The sequence below is a fragment of the Oncorhynchus tshawytscha genome, linkage group LG08, assembly GCF_018296145.1.
Source record: "Oncorhynchus tshawytscha isolate Ot180627B linkage group LG08, Otsh_v2.0, whole genome shotgun sequence".
NCBI lineage: Eukaryota > Metazoa > Chordata > Actinopteri > Salmoniformes > Salmonidae > Oncorhynchus > Oncorhynchus tshawytscha.
This window is the reverse complement of record NC_056436.1, coordinates 14,086,567-14,106,807: the sequence shown is the minus strand read 5'-3', so window position 1 is coordinate 14,106,807 and position 20,241 is coordinate 14,086,567. Positions and strand designations below refer to the sequence as shown.

The 20,241-nt window shown below is 42.6% G+C and overlaps 1 long non-coding RNA gene across 1 annotated transcript; it reads right to left on the bottom strand.

Moving 5' to 3' along the window:
* Positions 1 to 4,475: 4,475 nt before the first annotated feature.
* LOC112257178 lies at positions 4,476 to 14,096 on the bottom strand. The gene is made up of 9 exons (XR_002954531.2): positions 13,862 to 14,096; positions 12,896 to 13,609; positions 12,541 to 12,753; positions 12,031 to 12,122; positions 11,576 to 11,690; positions 9,001 to 9,079; positions 5,170 to 5,320; positions 4,815 to 4,878; positions 4,476 to 4,721 (listed from the first exon to the last, which is right to left on the bottom strand). It is a non-coding gene; the product is annotated as an uncharacterized LOC112257178 (long non-coding RNA).
* Positions 14,097 to 20,241: the final 6,145 nt, after the last annotated feature.

The window sequence follows — 20,241 nt, the reverse complement described above, 5'->3', positions numbered from 1 at the left end:
GAAAGCATCCATGAAAGCAATCACCAGTTAAGGTCAAAGGTATTGTACTCTCACACAGTGAAACATGGACAGTATAGCAGGTCTAAGGTATTGTACTCTCACACAGTGAAACATGGACAGTATAGCAGGTCTAAGGCATTATACTCTCACACAGTGAAACATGGACAGTATAGCAGGTCTAAGGTATTGTACTCTCACACAGTGAAACATGGACAGTATAGCAGGTCTAAGGTATTGTACTCTCACACAGTGAAACATGGGCAGTATAGCAGGTCTAAGGTATTGTACTCTCACACAGTGAAACATGGACAGTATAGCAGGTCTAAGGTATTGTACTCTCACACAGTGAAACATGGACAGTATAGCAGGTCTAAGGTATTGTACTCTCACACAGTGAAACATGGACAGTATAGCAGGTCTAAGGTATTGTACTCTCACACAGTGAAACATGGACAGTATAGCAGGTCTAAGGTATTGTACTCTCACACAGTGAAACATGGACAGTATAGCAGGTCTAAGGTATTGTACTCTCACACAGTGAAACATGGACAGTATAGCAGGTCTAAGGCATTATACTCTCACACAGTGAAACATGGACAGTATAGCAGGTCTAAGGCATTATACTCTCACACAGTGAAACATGGACAGTATAGCAGGTCTAAGGCATTATACTCTCACACAGTGAAACATGGACATGGATTTGGGATTTTGGCTTATTTTTTTTCAGAGGATTTGGTTTTCTTTGTGTTTTTTGTGTTCATTTTTTAAAAGTGCTGGTCCATCAAGTATGTCATTATCCCTTTATTGATAATGCACCCCTCACCTTCAATCAGAATGCAAAGTCGACCTCCATGATAAACCCTGGTTTGTGGCACCACCAGTCCTGATCAGTAGGACTTTCTGGTTTCCTATGCAACTCTAGACAGGACAATAAGGGCTGTGCCAGCCAACCACATTACAGGGAAATAATGTTTCCTGTCTCAGGAATCTGGAATCCCAACAGGGTCTGGTCAGAGTACATTAGTTCAGATACACCTGTTACTGTCAGCCTTTCACTCAAAAGACTGGGCATTGTTGGCCAACAGAGATATTTTTTGTCCGTTGCCTGTCTGTGCGGTCAGTTGGCTCCCTCTACAGGTTGCAGTGAGACCTGCAGGATGTCCACGTGGTTGTAGAACTCAGGCATTGGTAGAGAATAGGAGGAGGAGGAGGTGTGGGCAGAAGAAGACTAACAGAGGCATAGAAGAGGAAGAGGAGGAGAAAGTGGGGATAGACTCCTGCTGAATCTTCTCAATGAACTCTGTTAGCCAGGGTAACTGGGACCACTTCCTTCTCGCCAGAATCTCCCTCTCTACCAGCTGTCTGACAAGGAACAGGAAATTGTTCCACTGCAAAGAAGCACATGACAAAGAACATGGATGGCTCTGATCTGGGGGAAACCACAGGTAATAGTTATTTTGTTATGGTAATATACTGGTAATACTGATATATTGTATTGGTAATACCCTGGTAATACTGTAATAGTGTTATGGTAATATACTGGTATATTGTTATGGTAATATACTGTTATATTGTTATGGTAATATACTGGTAATACTGTTATATTGGTATGGTAAAATGCTGGTACTAATGTTATATTGTTATGGTAATATACTGTTATATTGTTCTGGTAATATACTGGTAGTACTGATATAGTGTTATGGTAATATTCTGGTAATAATGTTATGGTGTTATGGTAATATTCTGGTTATATTGTTATGGCAATATACCAGCAATACTATTATGTTGTTATGGTAATATACTGGTTATATTGTTATGGCAATATAACAGTAATACTGTTAAAATCAAATCAAATCAAATTTTATTTGTCACATACACATGGTTAGCAGATGTTAATGCGAGTGTAGCGAAATGCTTGTGCTTCTAGTTCCGACAATGCAGTAATAACCAACAAGTAATCTAACTAACAATTCCAAAACTACTGTCTTATACACAGTGTAAGGGGATAAAGAATATGTACATAAGGATATATGAATGAGTGATGGTACAGAGCAGCATAGGCAAGATTGTATTGTATTATTATACAATTATTATTATTATTATTATATTGTTATGGTAATATACTGGTAATACTGTTACTGTAATACTGTTATATTGTTATGGTAATACCCTGGTAATACAGTTATGGTAATACCCTGGTAATACTGTTATGGTAATATACTGGTAATACTGTTTTGGTAATACCCTGGTTATACTGTTATGGTAATATAATGGTAATACTGTTATATTGTTATGGAAATATCCCGGTTATAGTGTTATATTGGCATGGTAATTTACTGGTAATACTGCAATATACTGGCACCACTTATATTGTTATGGTAATATACTGTTATATTGTTATAGTAATATACTGTTATATTGTTATGGTAATACCCTGGCAATAGTGGTAAATTGTTATGGTAATATACCGGTAATACTGTTACATTGTTATGGTAATATACTAGTAATACTAATATATTGTTATGGTAATACCCTGGTAATACTGTTATATTGTTCTGGTGATATACTGGTAATAATGTTATATTGGTATGGTAATATACTGGTAATATACCGGTAATAATGTTATATTGGTATGGTAATATACAGGTAATAGTTGTATTGTTATGGTAATATACTGGTAATAGTTAGATATTGTTATGGTAATACTGGTAACATACTGCTTGTATACTGGTAGAATATTGAGCCACAGACATGTTCAAAAGGTAAATGAGGCTTACTTCTGAGCCACTGGCCCCGAGGACAGTAGTGAGTGTGATCTCAAAGAAGAACAAGGGGAGGGGTTCTGAGGAGCAACAGTCTCCTCCCCACAAGACCCCCAGCTGATCCAGCAGGGCTTGGATGGTCACTGGGAGCTGTACTGCACTCCTCCTGGAACCACACCACAGGTAGGTCCCCTGACACCACCCACCCACACCCAACCACCATAATAACCATCATCACCATAATAACCACCATCATCATCATAATCATAATAAATATCAACACCATAATAACCATCCCCACCACCATAATAACCATGAACACCATAATAACCATCATCATCACCACCACAATAACCATCAACACCATAACCATCATCATCATAATAACCATCATCATCACCACCACAATAACCATCATCATCATCACCATAATAACCATCATCACCATAATAACCATCAACACCATAATAACCATCAACACCATAACCATAATTACCATAATAACCATCATCCCCATAATAACCATCAACACCATCATCACCATAATAACCATCAACACCATAACCATAATTACCATAATAACCACCATCCCCATAATAACCATCAACACCATAATAACCATCAACACCATCATCACCATAATAACCATCAACACCATAACCATAATTACCATAATAACCATCATCCCCATAATAACCATCAACACCATAATCATCACCACCACCACAATAACCATCATCATCACCATAATCACCATAATAACTATCCTCACCACCATAATAACCATCATCACCATAATAACCATCATTCCCATAATAACCATCAACACCATAATAACCATCATCACCATAATAACCATCATCATCACCACCATAATAACCATCATCACCATAATAACCATCATCACCACCACCATAATAACCATCATCCCCATAATAACCATCATCATCACCACCATAATAACCATCATCATCCCCATAATAACCATCATCATCACCACCATAATAACCATCATCATCCCCATAATAACCATCATCATCATCATCACCATAATAACATCATCCCCATAATAACCATCATCATCACCACCACAATAACCACCATCATCATCACCATAATCACCATAATAACTATCCTCATCACCATAATAACCATCATCACCATAATAACCATCATTCCCATAATAACCATCAACACCATAACCATCAACACCATAATAACCATCATCACCATAATAACCATCATCATCACCACCATAATAACCATCATCACCATAATAACCATCATCCCCATAATAACCATCATCATCACCACCATAAGAACCATCATCCCCATAATAACCATCATCCCCATAATAACCATCATCATCACCACCATAATAACCATCATCATCCCCATAATAACCATCATCATCATCCCCATAATAACCATCATCCCCATAATAACCATCATCCCCATAATAACCATCATCCCCATAATAACCATCATCATCACCACCATAATAACCATCATCCCCATAATAACAATCATCACCATAATAACCATCATCACCATAATAACCATCATCACCACCATAATAACCATCATCCCCATAATAACGATCATCACCATAATAACCATCATCCCCATAATAACGATCATCACCATAATAACGATCACCATAATAACGATCATCACCATAATAACCATCATCACAATAACCATCATCACCACCATAATAACCATCATCCCCATAATAACCATCATCACCATAATAACCATCATCACCATAATAACCATCATCACCATAATAATGTCAAAGCCACCTTGCCTTTTCCTGTCTTGGTGTCCGTGGCTGTTCCTGGGTGCCGTCGCAGCACCGGCCCCACTTCCAGTCTTAGCCTCGGCCCCACCCACACCACCAGTCTCTGAGGGCACTGAGCTGGGACGAGACTGGATGTTCTCAGACGTGGTGAGAATCTGGAGGGAGCGACAACGCATGTTAGCAACGTCACGTCAGCAAGGACTGATTTAGACAGAAAGAGTTGAAAGAGCAACTCTGAATCGACTTACAGCAGGAGAAGTTTCATCAGGAAGGAACACCCTGAAGTCTTCCAAACCTTTCACACTGCAGAACCTGAAGATACATAAGAGGCTATAGTCAAACACACACACAAATAATAGACTATTGTTAGATTCTGGGTAAAACGTGGAACATTGTTATACTAGAGACATGATACATCAGAAGTAATACTATAGTATCTGAGGAGTGATAGAGACTGTTTTTTTTCATAATTTTTTTTACCCCGAGAATTAGAATCTAACACTATAAACCCACTCAATGAGTATTAATGGCAGCATCTTGCCGTCTTTGGTTATTTCATTCAGGTTCTTCTGGATGCCATTACAACAAATAGAGTATGTGTACCTGGTATCTCTCGGCAGAGCCTGCTGGCTCCACGTTACAGAGCTGAGCACAGATGGAGTCCTTGGGTTTCAGAGGGTTGGCCACTGGTGAGATCAGCCCCTCCCTCAGCAACCTCTCTCCACCATGGACCAGCTCCCACACCTGGGGGGCCCTGCGGCAGACACACACACAGTCAATGTAGATGTATACTACAGTATACTACAATGATACCATCTCACTTGTGTACACACATACACAAGCAAACAACAGTGGATACATAATAACACATTTGTATACAACATAAACACAGATAGAGAAATGAAACATACTTCATGTGCTTGACACAGTTAGACACACACTGTTTTAGAGGCCACTCCAAAATGTGCAGTTTTGTCACACTACACAATGCCACAGTTGTCTCAAGTTTTGAGGGAGCGTGCAATTGGCATGCTGACTGCAGGAATGTCTACCAGAGCTGTTGCCAGATAATTTAATGTTAATTTCTCTACCATAAGCAGCCTCCAAAGTCATTTTTAGATAATTTGGCACTAAGTCCAACCGGCTTCAAAACCTCAGACCAAGTGTAACCACGTCAACCCAGGAACTCCACATCCTGCTTCTTCACCTGCGGGATTGTCTGAGACCAGCAACCCAGACAGCTGATGAAACTGAGGAGTATTTCTGTCTGTAATAAAGCCCTTTTATGGGGAAAAACTCATTCTGATTGGCTGGGTCTGGCTCCCCAGTGGATGGGCTTGGCTCCCAAGTAGGTGGGTCTATGTCCACCTAGGCTGCGCCCCTGCCCAGTCAAGTGAAATCCAAAGATTAGGGTATCATTTATTTATTTAAAGTGACCAATTTCCTTATATGAAATGTAATTTGTTGAAATTGTTGCATGTTGCATTTTTGTTCAATATATTTCTTGATTTATTTGTATTATTTTTCTAATTATGCATTGTTGCACAATTAAAAGGTCAATACACTACGTTTCAAACAGTCAGGAATAATGTAATGAATTCAGGGCTTGTAAAATTATACCCAGGTTAAATATAAGCCTTCCACAACCATAAGACCCACTAACACTTTGATCAAAATAGTTAAATGTGCTTTTTTTTGGCAATAATCACTGATATGGCTTTCATGTCTGTTGATGAAAATGCCTTTTTTGTTACAAATGTAACCAGAACCATTAACAATGCACATCCAATGATAATGATCAACTTGTTGAGGCAGGCAGTCCAGAACATTAACACAGATCTCATCAACAATCTCTGAAGCGCAAGACCACGTGCTAGTGAGTAGCCCGCTAAATTTGATCTATTTGCTTGCTAACAAGGTAGGACAGTTTAACTGTTCTGAACACACCTTCCTGTCTGTCTCCAACTGTTTGAACAACAGCCTGTTCACAATGAAATTAATTCGATATATCGTCCAGCCCTAATAGAAACAATTAAAAAGCCATCTATAAAAAGTTGACTCATGTTTTTCCCTATAACGCTCACAAGCTACACAAGAGTCATTAGAAGGTAAGGGGTTATTCTACATAGATGATAGGAAATCCCAGGATATAGTGTCTATAATACTGTAAGGGGTTATTCTACATAGATGATAGGAAATCCCAGGACATAATGTCTATAATACTGTAAGGGGTTATTCTACATAGATGATAGGAAATCCCAGGATATAGTGTCTATAATACTGTAGATGATAGGAAATCCCAGGACATAATGTCTATAATACTACATAGATGATAGGAAATCCCAGGACATAATGTCTATAATACTGTAAGGGGTTATTCTACATAGATGATAGGAAATCCCAGGACATAATGTCTATAATACTGTAAGGGGTTATTCTACATAGATGATAGGAAATCCCAGGACATAATGTCTATAATACTGTAAGGGGTTATTCTACATAGATGATAGGAAATCCCAGGACATAATGTCTATAATACTGTAAGGGGTTATTCTACATAGATGATAGGAAATCCCAGGACATAATGTCTATAATACTGTAAGGGGTTATTCTACATAGATGATAGGAAATCCCAGGACATAATGTCTATAATACTGTAAGGGGTTATTCTACATAGATGATAGGAAATCCCAGGACATAATGTCTATAATACTGTAAGGGGTTATTCTACATAGATGATAGGAAATCCCAGGACATAATGTCTATAATACTGTAAGGGGTTATTCTACATAGATGATAGGAAATCCCAGGACATAATGTCTATAATACTGTAAGGGGTTATTCTACATAGATGATAGGAAATCCCAGGACATAATGTCTATAATACTGTAAGGGTTATTCTACATAGATGATAGGAAATCCCAGGACATAATGTCTATAATACTGTAAGGGGTTATTCTACATAGATGATAGGAAATCCCAGGACATAATGTCTATAATACTGTAAGGGGTTATTCTACATAGATGATAGGAAATCCCAGGACATAATGTCTATAATACTGTAAGGGGTTATTCTACATAGATGATAGGAAATCCCAGGACATAATGTCTATAATACTGTAAGGGGTTATTCTACATAGATGATAGGAAATCCCAGGACATAATGTCTATAATTCTGTAAGGGGTTATTCTACATAGATGATAGGAAATCCCAGGACATAATGTCTATAATTCTGTAAGGGGTTATTCTACATAGATGATAGGAAATCCCAGGACATAATGTCTATAATTCTGTAAGGGGTTATTCTACATAGATGATAGGAAATCCCAGGACATAATGTCTATAATACTGTAAGGGGTCATTCTACATAGATGATAGGAAATCCCAGGACATAATGTCTATAATTCTGTAAGGGGTTATTCTACATAGATCAAAGGAAATCCCAGGACATAATGTCTATAATACTGTAAGGGGTCATTCTACATAGATGATAGGAAATCCCAGGACATAATGTCTATAATACTGTAAGGGGTTATTCTACATAGATGATAGGAAATCCCAGGACATAATGTCTATAATACTGTAAGGGGTTATTCTACATAGATAATAGGAAATCCCAGGACATAATGTCTATAATACTGTAAGGGGTTATTCTACATAGATAATAGGAAATCCCAGGACATAATGTCTATAATACTGTAAGGGGTTATTCTACATAGATGATAGGAAATCCCAGGACATAATGTCTATAATACTGTAAGGGGTTATTCTACATAGATGATAGGAAATCCCAGGACATAATGTCTATAATACTGTAAGGGGTCATTCTACATAGATGATAGGAAATCCCAGGACATAATGTCTATAATTCTGTAAGGGGTTATTCTACATAGATCAAAGGAAATCCCAGGACATAGTGTCTATAATAGTGTAAGTAATAAGCTCACATAGTTGCTGTCACAACCTCCAAACTCCACACAGTTGTCCCTAATAAGTTGGATATTCATTTCCCAGTGAGCAAACAATTTCTTTATTTCTAGCATTCATATAAATTCATTATCAGGTTTTCGCTTTGGCTGACATTTTTCAATATAACTCATCATTGCAATTGTTTATGTCAAATAGTTTTGTGTTCTACTTGTAGCCTGGTTGTCCTGAAAAGAACACAGTAAAACACTTCAATGTAAGGCTAAATATAAGGGCTGGACATGCAGATCAATGAACGTCAGAGAAATAAAAAGCTGATTTTTGCTGGGGTCTCAGGACTGATGGTGTTTCTTTTAGCAGGTTGTCACATTGATGTCAAACTATGTATTTTTCAAGGGAGAACTAGCCAAGAGTGCAGCTGCAGTAAAACATATATAAACACATTATACAGAGCAGCATTATCATAGGATTCAGTATCATTTGACAATAAAGAAGGGGGAACTCACTCAAACTGATTCTCCAGCACCCTGACAGAGAAGTAGACACAGTTGTGCATATTTCTGTAGTAACCTCTTTCCAGGACATCTGCATAGATCAAATATAACTCAAGGGTCAGCAAAGTCATATTTCCACCAATAAAACATTATATAAACGGACCTAAAAGAGAAAGAATATTACACAATACCTACACAAATAAAATGTGAATTACACAAAACACACTAATTATCTTACTTTTATCAGATCAACCACAATGTTTTTTTTAATCATGCTATTCCCTCTCCATCCACTTCACACCTCTATACTGATTAGTAGGCCTGTGAAGGAATCTCCACCTCTCACCTGTCACACCCTGACCATAGTTTACTTTGTATATTTCTATGTTTTGGTTGGTCAGGGTGTGAGCTGAGTGGGCATTCTATGTTCCTGTCTCTGTGTTTTCACCAGATAGGGCTGTTTCGGTTTTCGTTACGTTTCTACGTTTATTGTTTTGTAGTTTTTGTATTGATTCGTGTTTTACGTTTGTTGATTAAACATGGATAGCAATCTACACGCCGCATTTTGGTCCGACTCTCCTTCACCACAAGAGAATCGTTACAGAATCACCCACCACAACAGGACCAAGCGGCGTGGTAACAGGCAACAACAGCAGCAGGAGCAGCGTGACAAGAATTTCTGGACTTGGGAGGAAATCCTCGACGGGAGAGGACCCTTGGCTAAACCAGGGGAGTGTAGCCGCCCCAAGGTGCAGCAAGAGAAGGAATGGACATGGGAGGACGAACTGGATGGTGAAGGACCCTGGGCTCAGCCTGGAGAATATCGCCGCCCCAAAGAAGAACTGGAGGCGGCGAAAGCGGAGAGGCGCTGGTATGAGGCGGCAGCACGGCGACGCGGATGGAAGCCTGAGGGTCAGCCCCAAAAATGTATTGGGGGGGGGGGCTCACAGGGAGTATGGCTACGCCAGGTAGGAGACCTGTGCAAACTCCCTGTGCTTACCAGGGGGCTAGAGACCGGGCAGGCACTGTGTTATGCAGTGGTGCGCACAGTGTCCCCATTGTGGGTGCATAGCCCGGTGCGGTATATTCCAGCTCCGCGTATCGGCCGGGCTAGATTGAGCGTCGAGCCAAATGCCGTGAAGCCGGCTCTACGCATCTGGTCCCCAGTGCGTCTCCTTGGGCCGGCTTACATGGCACCAGCCTTGCGCTCGGTGTCTCCGGTTCGCCTGCATAGCCCAGTGCGGGCTATTCCACCTCGCCGCACTGGCAGGGCGACCGAGAGCATTCAACCAGGTAAGGTTGGGCAGGCTCGGTGCTCAAGAGCTCCAGTGCACCTGCACGGTCCGGTCTATCCAGTACCACCTCCACACCCCAGCCCTCCGGTAGCAGCTCCCCGCACCAGGCTTCCTGTGCGTGTCCTCGGTCCAGTACCACCAGTGCCAGCACCACGCATCAGGCCTACAGTGCGCCTCGCCTCTCCAGCGCTGCCAGAGCCTTCCTCCTCTCCTGCGCTGCCGGAGTCTCCCGCCTGTTCAGCGCTACCAGAGCCTTCCTCCTCTCCTGCGCTGCCGGAGTCTCCCACCTGTTTAGCGCAGCCAGAGCTGCCAGCCTGCATGGAGCAGCCAGAGCTGCATGGAGCAGCCAGAGCTGCCAGTCTGCATGGAGCAGCCAGAGCTGCATGGGAACAGCCAGAGCTGTCAGGAACAGCCAGAGCTGCCAGTCTGCATGGAGCAGCCGGAGCTGCCAGTCTGCATGGAGCAGCCAGAGCTGCCAGTCTGCAGAGCTGCCAGTCTGCATGGAGCTGCCAGTCTGCATGGAGCAGCCAGAGCCGCAGTCAGCATGGAGCAGCCAGAGCCGTCAGTCAGCCAGACTCTTCCAGATCCGCCAGTCAGCCAGGATCCGCCAGTCAGCCAGACTCTTCCAGATCTGCCAGTCAGCCAGGATCCGCCAGTCAGCCAGACTCTTCCAGATCTGCCAGTCAGCCAGACTCTTCCAGATCTGCCAGTCAGCCAGGATCTGCCAGAGCCTTCCTCCTCTACTGTGCTGCCAGAGTCTGAAGAGCCCCTCTGTCCCGAGCTGCCCCTCTGTCCCGAGCTGCCCCTCTGTCCCGAGCTGCCCCTTTGTCCCGAGCTGCCCCTCTGTCCCGTGTTATTAAGTAGGGTTGGCGTGGCTAGGAGGTCACGGAAGCGGACAAGGTGGGTGAAGACTACGGTGAAGTGGGGGCCACGTCCAGCACCAGAGCCGCCACCGCGGACAGATGCCCACCCAGACCCTCCCCTATAGGTTCAGGTTTTGCGGCCGGAGTCCGCACCTTGGGGGGGTGGTACTGTCACACCCTGACCATAGTTTACTTTGTATATTTCTATGTTTTGGTTGGTCAGGGTGTGAGCTGAGTGGGCATTCTATGTTCCTGTCTCTGTGTTTTCACCAGATAGGGCTGTTTCGGTTTTCGTTACGTTTCTACGTTTATTGTTTTGTAGTTTTTGTATTGATTCGTGTTTTACGTTTGTTGATTAAACATGGATAGCAATCTACACGTCGCATTTTGGTCCGACTCTCCTTCACCACAAGAGAACCGTTACATCACCTGACTTCTCTATACTTAGATCTTCCTCCTCTTCCTCTGTGACGGAGGGTGTTCTAGACGTCAGCTAGCTGTAGCACAAAGAAAAGCTCCAGGAACACATTGGGAACCAGATATTCTGTCAGAAACAGATAAACCAAACACAACATTAGAATCTTCCCCAGAATGATACAATACACATTACACAACAGTACTAAAATCACACTACATGCACAGTACTTCTACTAAGGCACTTAAAATCTAACTACCAAAAGTAGATTTCCAAAAGCACAAAAACATATCTGGGGTAATCCCCCCCCCCCCCTTCATTCAGAAGGTCCAGTTCAGAGGTCATGGTGACTTTGGTGGGGTCAGGACATTACCCCTGCATGTCAGGGGTCATTTTGGAGCCCCCCCAGTTTACAGGGCACAGATTAAGACAACTCTTTGCTAAAAAAAAAAAAAAAAAAAAGACTTACAATTGAGATTTTCCATGGAGCATGAATTTAGTCCAGGACAAGGCTTACTCCGTGTCTGGGAAACCTGTCCTCGGAGAAGTAAAACATATAGTCTGGATAAAAGAAAAAGGCAGCGAGTGTTATAATGGTGACGGGGCCTCCTTGAAACCTTTGACTGCAGTGGCCTAAATGAGGATCACACAGGGTGTTTCTTGGTAGTCTTAAACAAATCTACTTTGAAACAAAAGTACCCACCTCACACACATGGCTACGGCTTAAAAAAGGAAGACACCTGTACCATGTCAGATTTAGCGTTTAAATGTATTACATTTTGAGTTTGCATCCCAATATTACATTTCATATACATCACAGAAGACTGAAATTTAACAAAGGTGTTTTTACATAGAAACACTGGATTTTTTAAATTAAAAAAATGTAAAAAAGAATGAAGAGTATTGATAACATTCCAGTCGTGAGGTCAAAGTGGGCACTTTCGGATTATTGACTGCAGTAAAGGGCCACCACACGTACTTCTCTCTCTTTAGCAGTTCTCACTCCTCCTGCAGACAGAGGGGGGCTGCCCACATTGACGTTTAGGGCCCCAGTGACTGCCTCTGGGACTGTGGAGGGCTGGAGGGCCTGGTGCTGAACGGGGTGGAAGTGAAAGTCTTAGGTCTGGAGTGAGGCCGCTCTGCACTGACTGGGGTTGGGTTGATCCTCCCTGATGGTTCTGTCTGCAGTCTACTGGAGAGAGAACAGTATGTTATGTACATTGTTTTGGTTGAGCTGATACAAGTAAGATTTTATCAGCAATTCACAGGTGAGACAAAAATGAGTCTCAGCATCACTCCGTTACTGTAGAATTGCCCAATAGTATAAAACTCACGGTGGTGAGGCGTGCAACGTTCCCATAGGTGGGAAGTCTTCCAGGTTGTTGTTAGCTGAGCTGGAACAGCGTTGTGTCCCCTATCTTATTACCTCCTCCTTCCCACCACCATCGGATCTCCCTGGACCTCCTTCTCAGTCTGAAACCCACCACCCTGCCTCCCCTGCCCTCCCATCCCCATCTTGGCGCTCCTCCTGCGGCTGCTGATGGATCCCCGGTCTGGGACTGTGTTGGTGCTGAAGTTCTGGAGGGGACAGCATGAAATTCCCCAGACCTGCTCTCTGAGCAGAGTGATGCTCTGAGGGAGTGGCCCTGGAGGTGGAGGCTGGAGCTAGTCTCCAGGCTGAACTGAAGAAGGGACTACTGAGAGCACTGACCCCACTTAGGCTGAAGCCACTCAGGTAGTGTGACCAAGAAGGTGGGTGGGTAGTAGTATCCCACTCAGTCCCAGAGGACAGGGAGGGAGCGGGGAAGAACAGCTGGACACGGCTTGCCCTACGAGGACCGGTCCCAGGCCTGGTCAATCTGCAGCCCCTGCAGTGCTCATTGGAGAAGCCTGGCCCCTGCTGAGAGGGCTGGGATACCCTGGGGCGGCTGGGGGTCTTTGCGGATGTGGCAGGGCCATGGGTGAGGGCAGAGCTGCTCTGCTCACGCAGGAACAAACTCCTGTCTTTCAATCTTCAGTGACTTAGGCCATGCCGAAGTGTCACTGCCCTGTTGTGCCAGATAACAGTATGATAAATGTATGAGAACATGCATGCACACAACAAGCAAGTATTCAAGTGATTCAAGTTGTAAACATGTCAAGAATATCTAGCTACATGGTGTTAGCTAATAACTAGCTAGCTATGTCTTGAAGTGGACATCGTTAGCTAGCAAGCAGCAAACGTTAACAGCTGTCTAGCTGGGCTTGACAATGTCGAGGCAATCATTTCCTTTCAGTAAAGAAATAGCTATGATGCTGACTTGATTTGCAGCATTCTGAAGTTGATAGTCAGTCAGCTGACAACTCGCTAGTTGTCCTATCAAAAATCTCCCCTCTGCCAGAATTATCCCCTTCTTCGCGTTCTTCATTGCTGCGACTTGCTTGCTATAGTTGAGATTTCTGCTCTTCACTTCGTTGTCAGTTTAGCCTACATTTCACTGATCTTAGTAGCAGAAAACATTTTTTCCGGCAGTTTTTCGGTTTGGCTATTTGACCCCCCTATCATTTTTATTTGACCCCCCTATCATTTTTATTTGACCCCCCTATCATTTTTTTAAACTATTCATAATACAAAAATCAACTTACATTGCTACATCAAACATGTCTAACAAAACAAAACAAAACAGGTATAAACAAGAAATACTCAAACACACTAAAAATATAAATAAAATAAGAAAAACAATTTTAGTGCAATTGTATTCACTGAAAAAATCGAATTATAATGATTCAGGAAGATGTTATTCTGGATACATTTTGTAATCATTACCAATGCTAAAATGAGTTTTCATTAGTGTAGTTAGACCACTGGGAACGGCTTTGATCACAGAAATAAACTCTCTGAAAGGTATTGGAAACTCTTTCAATGCTATAAATTGTTCATATGTGAGAATATTACCCTTGTTGTCGAACATCAAGGACAAAGTCAATATTCCTCTCATGCCAGCTGGGGTTGAACAATGACTTATTCCTTACAGTTATGTCTGAATTATTCCACAAAAGAGCTTTATGAGGAGAAAAATTGTGTAGGAAACATGTTTTCCAGGCCATTAAAGCTTGATGGTGAAACCTAGCCAATTTAGCAGGTCATCTTTCAGGAATATAATTACATTTCAGTAAAAATTGAAGACCTCCCAAATTATGAAATAAATTATTTGGAATTAAATACCATATTGAATCAGTATTGATCAAACATCTTTTCAACCAGTTGATCTTGAAAGTGTTATTTATGTCAACAAAATCCAACACTTCCAGACTGCCTTCAGCTCTTTTATTAGAAAAGGACTGACTTTTTAATGTTTGTGAGACTTATTTTTCCAGATGAAAGGTCTTATTGATCTCTACCATTAGAAGGATTTACACAAAGATAATGAGGGGTACACAAAATTAGACAGTCCCTCTGCCTTGGACAGAAGTACTCTCCCAGGTATAGAAAGATCTCTTTGTAGCCAATTATTAAATCTATTTTGGTTTTCTTAAGAGATATTCAGATGTCTGATTGAGTGGTTTTTTTTTGTTGAATTTGACCTCTTTCTCCCCAATTTCGTGGTATGCAATTGTTAGTAGCTACTATCTTGTCTCATCGCTACAACTCCCGTACGGGCTCGGGAGAGAGGAAGGTTGAAAGTCATGCGTCCTCCGATACACAATCTTAACACACTGCGTATCAAACCCGGAGGCCAGTGTTATATAAATAATTCTAATATCAAGCACTACTAGCAGACCAACACTCTGGTTAAACCGGATGCCCTCAGATAACTCTGGGCCCAGTGTCCTCAGTCAAGTTTAGAGCCTACGTGCAATAACATGATTATCCGAAGGACACACAGCTGCCATCACGCAAATATACTCCCCTGTAAACTACAACGAGCAGCCTGCAACACTAACGAGCTTAGAAGTGCCAAGCTATCTCACTGACATTGAACCCTACATGCACTCCTGCATAAACAGGAAACACCTGAGCCTAAAGCAGACATTACCAGTCCCTAAAATCCACGCTTTCCTTGACACACATACATTTCATGAGCACTGTACACTCACACTATACCCCCCCCTACTGGTCGGGTGCCAAGAGCAAAGGACTTTGCTGTGCACCAATGGGGCTCCTGCTCTGGCTAGAGCAGGGCCCGCCTCCAACTCTTCAGGACCAGTCAGAAGACCAACACGACAAGACCCCACCTACATTATTCTGTGTATACATTCTGTTGTAAACTCTGGCGAGGCAGCCTAAGGATTCTGACTCCTCACAGAGTCGCATTGCTTAGGTCTGTGCACGATAACGGCAGGACAAAATATCTTTGACTCAATAAATTGCCTTTTGATACACCTGATTCCACTCTGTCCAGCGTCATTGTTTTGCATTCCCTCTCCAGTATGTAAACACTAACACCAGCCGCACCAATGTGTCGGAGGAAACACCATGTACCTGGCAACCTTGGTTAGCGTGCACTGCGCGAACCCAGGGTCTCTGGTGGCACAGCTGGCGCTGCAGTACAGCGCCCTTAACCACTGCGCCACCCGGGAGGCCCTTGATGAAGGCCGTGAAGGATATATGTAAAGCTCTGACGAAGGCCGTGAGGTCGATATGTAAAGCTCTGACGAAGGCCGTGAGGTCGATATGTAAAGCTCTGACGAAGGCCGTGAGGTCGATATGTAAAGCTCTGACGAAGGCCGTGAGGTCGATATGTAAAGCTCTGACGAAGGCCGTGAGGTCGATATGTAAAGCTCTGACGAAGGCCGTGAGGTCGATATGTAAAGCTCTGACGAAGGCCGTGAGGTCGATATGTAAAGCTCTGACGAAGGCCGTGAGGTCGATATGTAAAGCTCTGATGAAGCCTGTGAGGTCGATATGTAAAGCTCTGATGAGGTCGATATGTAAAGCTCTGATGAAGGCCGTGAGGTCGATATGTAAAGCTCTGACGAAGGCCGTGAGGTCGATATGTAAAGCTCTGACGAAGGCCGTGAGGTCGATACGTAAAGCTCTGATGAGGTCGATATGTAAAGCTCTGACGAAGGCTGTGAGGTCGATACGTAAAGCTCTGACGAAGGCCGTGAGGTCGATATGTAAAGCTCTGATGAAGGCCGTGAGGTCGATACGTAAAGCTTATTAAAGAGCAGTGATACTATCAAGAGCAGTGTGCAGGTTCCTTATTTTTTCTCATTTTATTCAGCTGTTACCATGACACTGCAAAAAAGATAGCTCAGATGTGCAAGTGCCTTTCGAATTTTGAGTGTAAACAGAACTCAAATCGAACCTGTTCAAATATCATCTACTTGTCACTAGACCACTTCTCAAATAAAATAAATAAGTCAAGTGTATTATTTTCTGCATGCTGAATGAGTATTTTATTTATAACCAGTTTATAAAAATAAAATACAAAATAATTTTAAATGAACTGGAAAAAACCACACTGTACAAGGCATTGATATGGTATGAACGATAAAATAAACATAAATAATTACAGTTATGTACAATGTAGATCTTCCCCTTGTTACAGTCTTTCCTTCTGACTGTACACATATTTCTAAACCGTTGCAGCACAGGACTAAAACGTGAACCATTTCAAGAAATATCTAACACTGAAGTCACACAGGCAACAATGAGCATCCATTCACCCAACATATCAATTTGTTGTTGTTTGTTGCTGTTGTTTTTAGCTGTTTAGCCTATTGTCCCAAAACCTCCAACACAGTATCTGTGGCCTGGCCATGAATGAGTACAATCATTGGAGCACAGATACAGGCATGATATGACAGCTTCGTGACACCTGTACAATCCCACCACCATGTCACCACTGACAAATCAAAATCTCAGTCAGAAAAGTAACAATATACCACTTTGTTTGTGCAATAATAACAATAAAATACAAATATAATTAATGGATTGATTATTGGCATCACTGTTTATTCCGTTAGCTCTTTACTGAAGCCATTACTGAAGCAATATGCAATGGTTCATCAAGATGATCTTTGAAATTAATACTTTTCACTTTTTACAGTTATATATTAAAAAGTTGCAGTTAGTTAGCTTATGGAAGTACCGAATATAGCCTAGAATTGAAAAGATATCGCAATACTGCTTGGTGTGGTACTATGTGGATGTTTACATCACAATCTCTGGATGTAAACACAGACCGTTATCATACAACCAAGAGGAATTTAAAACCCTTAGAACACTCAACCTCGGTTCTGATTCCAGAATCCAGACACATCTCACTGGTCAAATTGTTACTGACGTTGAAGTCCCGCATTCTGTCCAGTTAATGGACAACATGATTGGGCCAAACGAGCCAATAAGAACAGAGCTGCCAACAGAAAGCAAAGCAATCTATCTGATGCTAATTTGCTAGAGAAATAGTTCCCACAGATCTATAAAGGCAGAACACACACACCCACACTCAGACATGCATAATGACGACAGACACACACACACAGCTGCTAATCTGTTTATTATCTTATCCCGATTGCCTCGTCACTTTTACCCCTACCTACATGTACATATTACCTCAGTTACCTCGTACCCCTGCACATTGACTCTGTACTGGTACTCCTTGTATATAGTCTCGTTACTGTTATTTTATTGTGTTACTATTCCCTTTTTATTTTGCTAATTATTCTTACTTTTTGACTGCATTGTTGGGAAAGGGCTCGTAAATAAGCATTTCACAGTAAAGTCTACACCTGTTGTATTCGGCGCATGTGACAAATAACATTTGATTTGAACACACCTGTCAAAGAGGGAAAGGGAGAACCCTATACAGCCTATGGGAGGAACCTGACGGTAGGTTGGGGCTAAGCAGTGGAGTGATCCTCAGCACAGAGTAGACAGACAGACACAGTTCAGTTATCCGTTGCTTTACACACAGCCAGGGGAAGAGAAGAGAAACACATGATTAAGGCGACTGACTGACTGAACACCGTCTGTGTCTGCCTTGGGATGAGTCCCATCATAGCTGCTCTGTGAGAAAGAGAGGGAGTTCCACGCTGACTACATGTTGCTCTGTGAGACAGAGAAGGAGAACCACACTGCCTACATGTTGCTCTGTGAGACAGAGGGAGTTCCACACTGCCTACATGTTGCTCTGTGAGACAGAGAGGGAGAAGCACGCTGCCTACATGTTGCTCTGTGAGACAGAGAGGAAGAACCACGCTGCCTACATGTTGCTCTGTGAGACAGAGAGGGAGAACCACGCTGCCTACATGTTACTCAGTGAGACAGAGAGGGAGTTCCACGCTGCCTACATGTTACTCTGTGAGACAGAGAGAGTTCCACTCTGCCTACACGTTGCTCTGTGAGACAGAGGGTGTTCCACACTGCCTACATGTTGCTCTGTGACACAGAGAGGGAGTTCCACGCTGCCTACATGTTGCTCTGTGAGACAGAGAGGGAGAACCATGCTGCCTACATGTTGCTCTGTGAGACAGAGAGGGAGTTCCACGCTGCCTACATGTTACTCTGTGAGACAGAGAGGGAGTTCCACGCTGCCTACATGTTGCTGTGTGAGACAGAGAGGGAGTTCCACGCTGCCTACATGTTGCTCTGTGAGACAGAGAGGGAGTTCCACGCTGCCTACATGTTGCTCTGTGAGACAGAGAGGGAGTTCCACGCTGCCTACATGTTGCTGTGTGAGACAGAGAGAGAGTTCCACTCTGCCTACATGTTGCTCTGTGAGACAGAGAGGGAGAACCACGCTGCTTACATGTTGCTCTGTGAGAAAGAGGGGGAGTTCCACGCTGCCTACATGTTACTCTGTGAGACAGAGAGGGAGTTCCACGCTGCCTACATGTTGCTGTGTGAGACAGAGAGAGAGTTCCACTCTGCCTACATGTTGCTCTGTGAGACAGAGAGGGAGAACCACGCTGCTTACATGTTGCTCTGTGAGAAAGAGGGGGCGTTCCAGGCTGCCTACACATTGCTCTGTGAGAAAGAGGGGGTGTTCCAGGCTGCCTACATGTTGCTCTGTGAGAAAGAGGGGGTGTTCCAGGCTGCCTACACATTGCTCTGTGAGAAAGAGGGGGCGTTCCAGGCTGCCTACACATTGCTCTGTGAGAAAGAGTGGGTGTTCCAGGCTGCCTACACATTGCTCTGTGAGAGGTTGCCTACACTTTGCACAGATCATTAAGTAATTGATGGGGTTCCTGCAATGTTAAACACTACTCTCTTTCACATTTGTAGCTATCTTAGTTCAATCAGATCTGTATCAACATGTCTGTAATGTAAACAACCTGGAATGCCACCAGACTGTAGGCAGGTACCAATACCATCTACCACAATGGACCAAGTAAAACAATCCACTTGACATACAGTAGATCATTATAGTTCATCTCATACTGCAGAATTACAGTAGATTATGGTTGTATGATAAAATTACTTTAGATTAAGGCAATTATTTTCCTCTACACGTTATTCATACTATGCATGTGTCACATCATGATAATAAGCCAATCAGACTCTACGATGCATGTGTCACATCATGATAATAAGCCAATCAGACCATACTATGCATGTGTCACATCATGATAATAAGCCAATCAGACTCTACGATGCATGTGTCACGTCATGATAATAAGCCAATCAGACTCTACGATGCATGTGTCACATCATGATAATAAGCCAATCAGACAGATGTAAAATAAATACAGA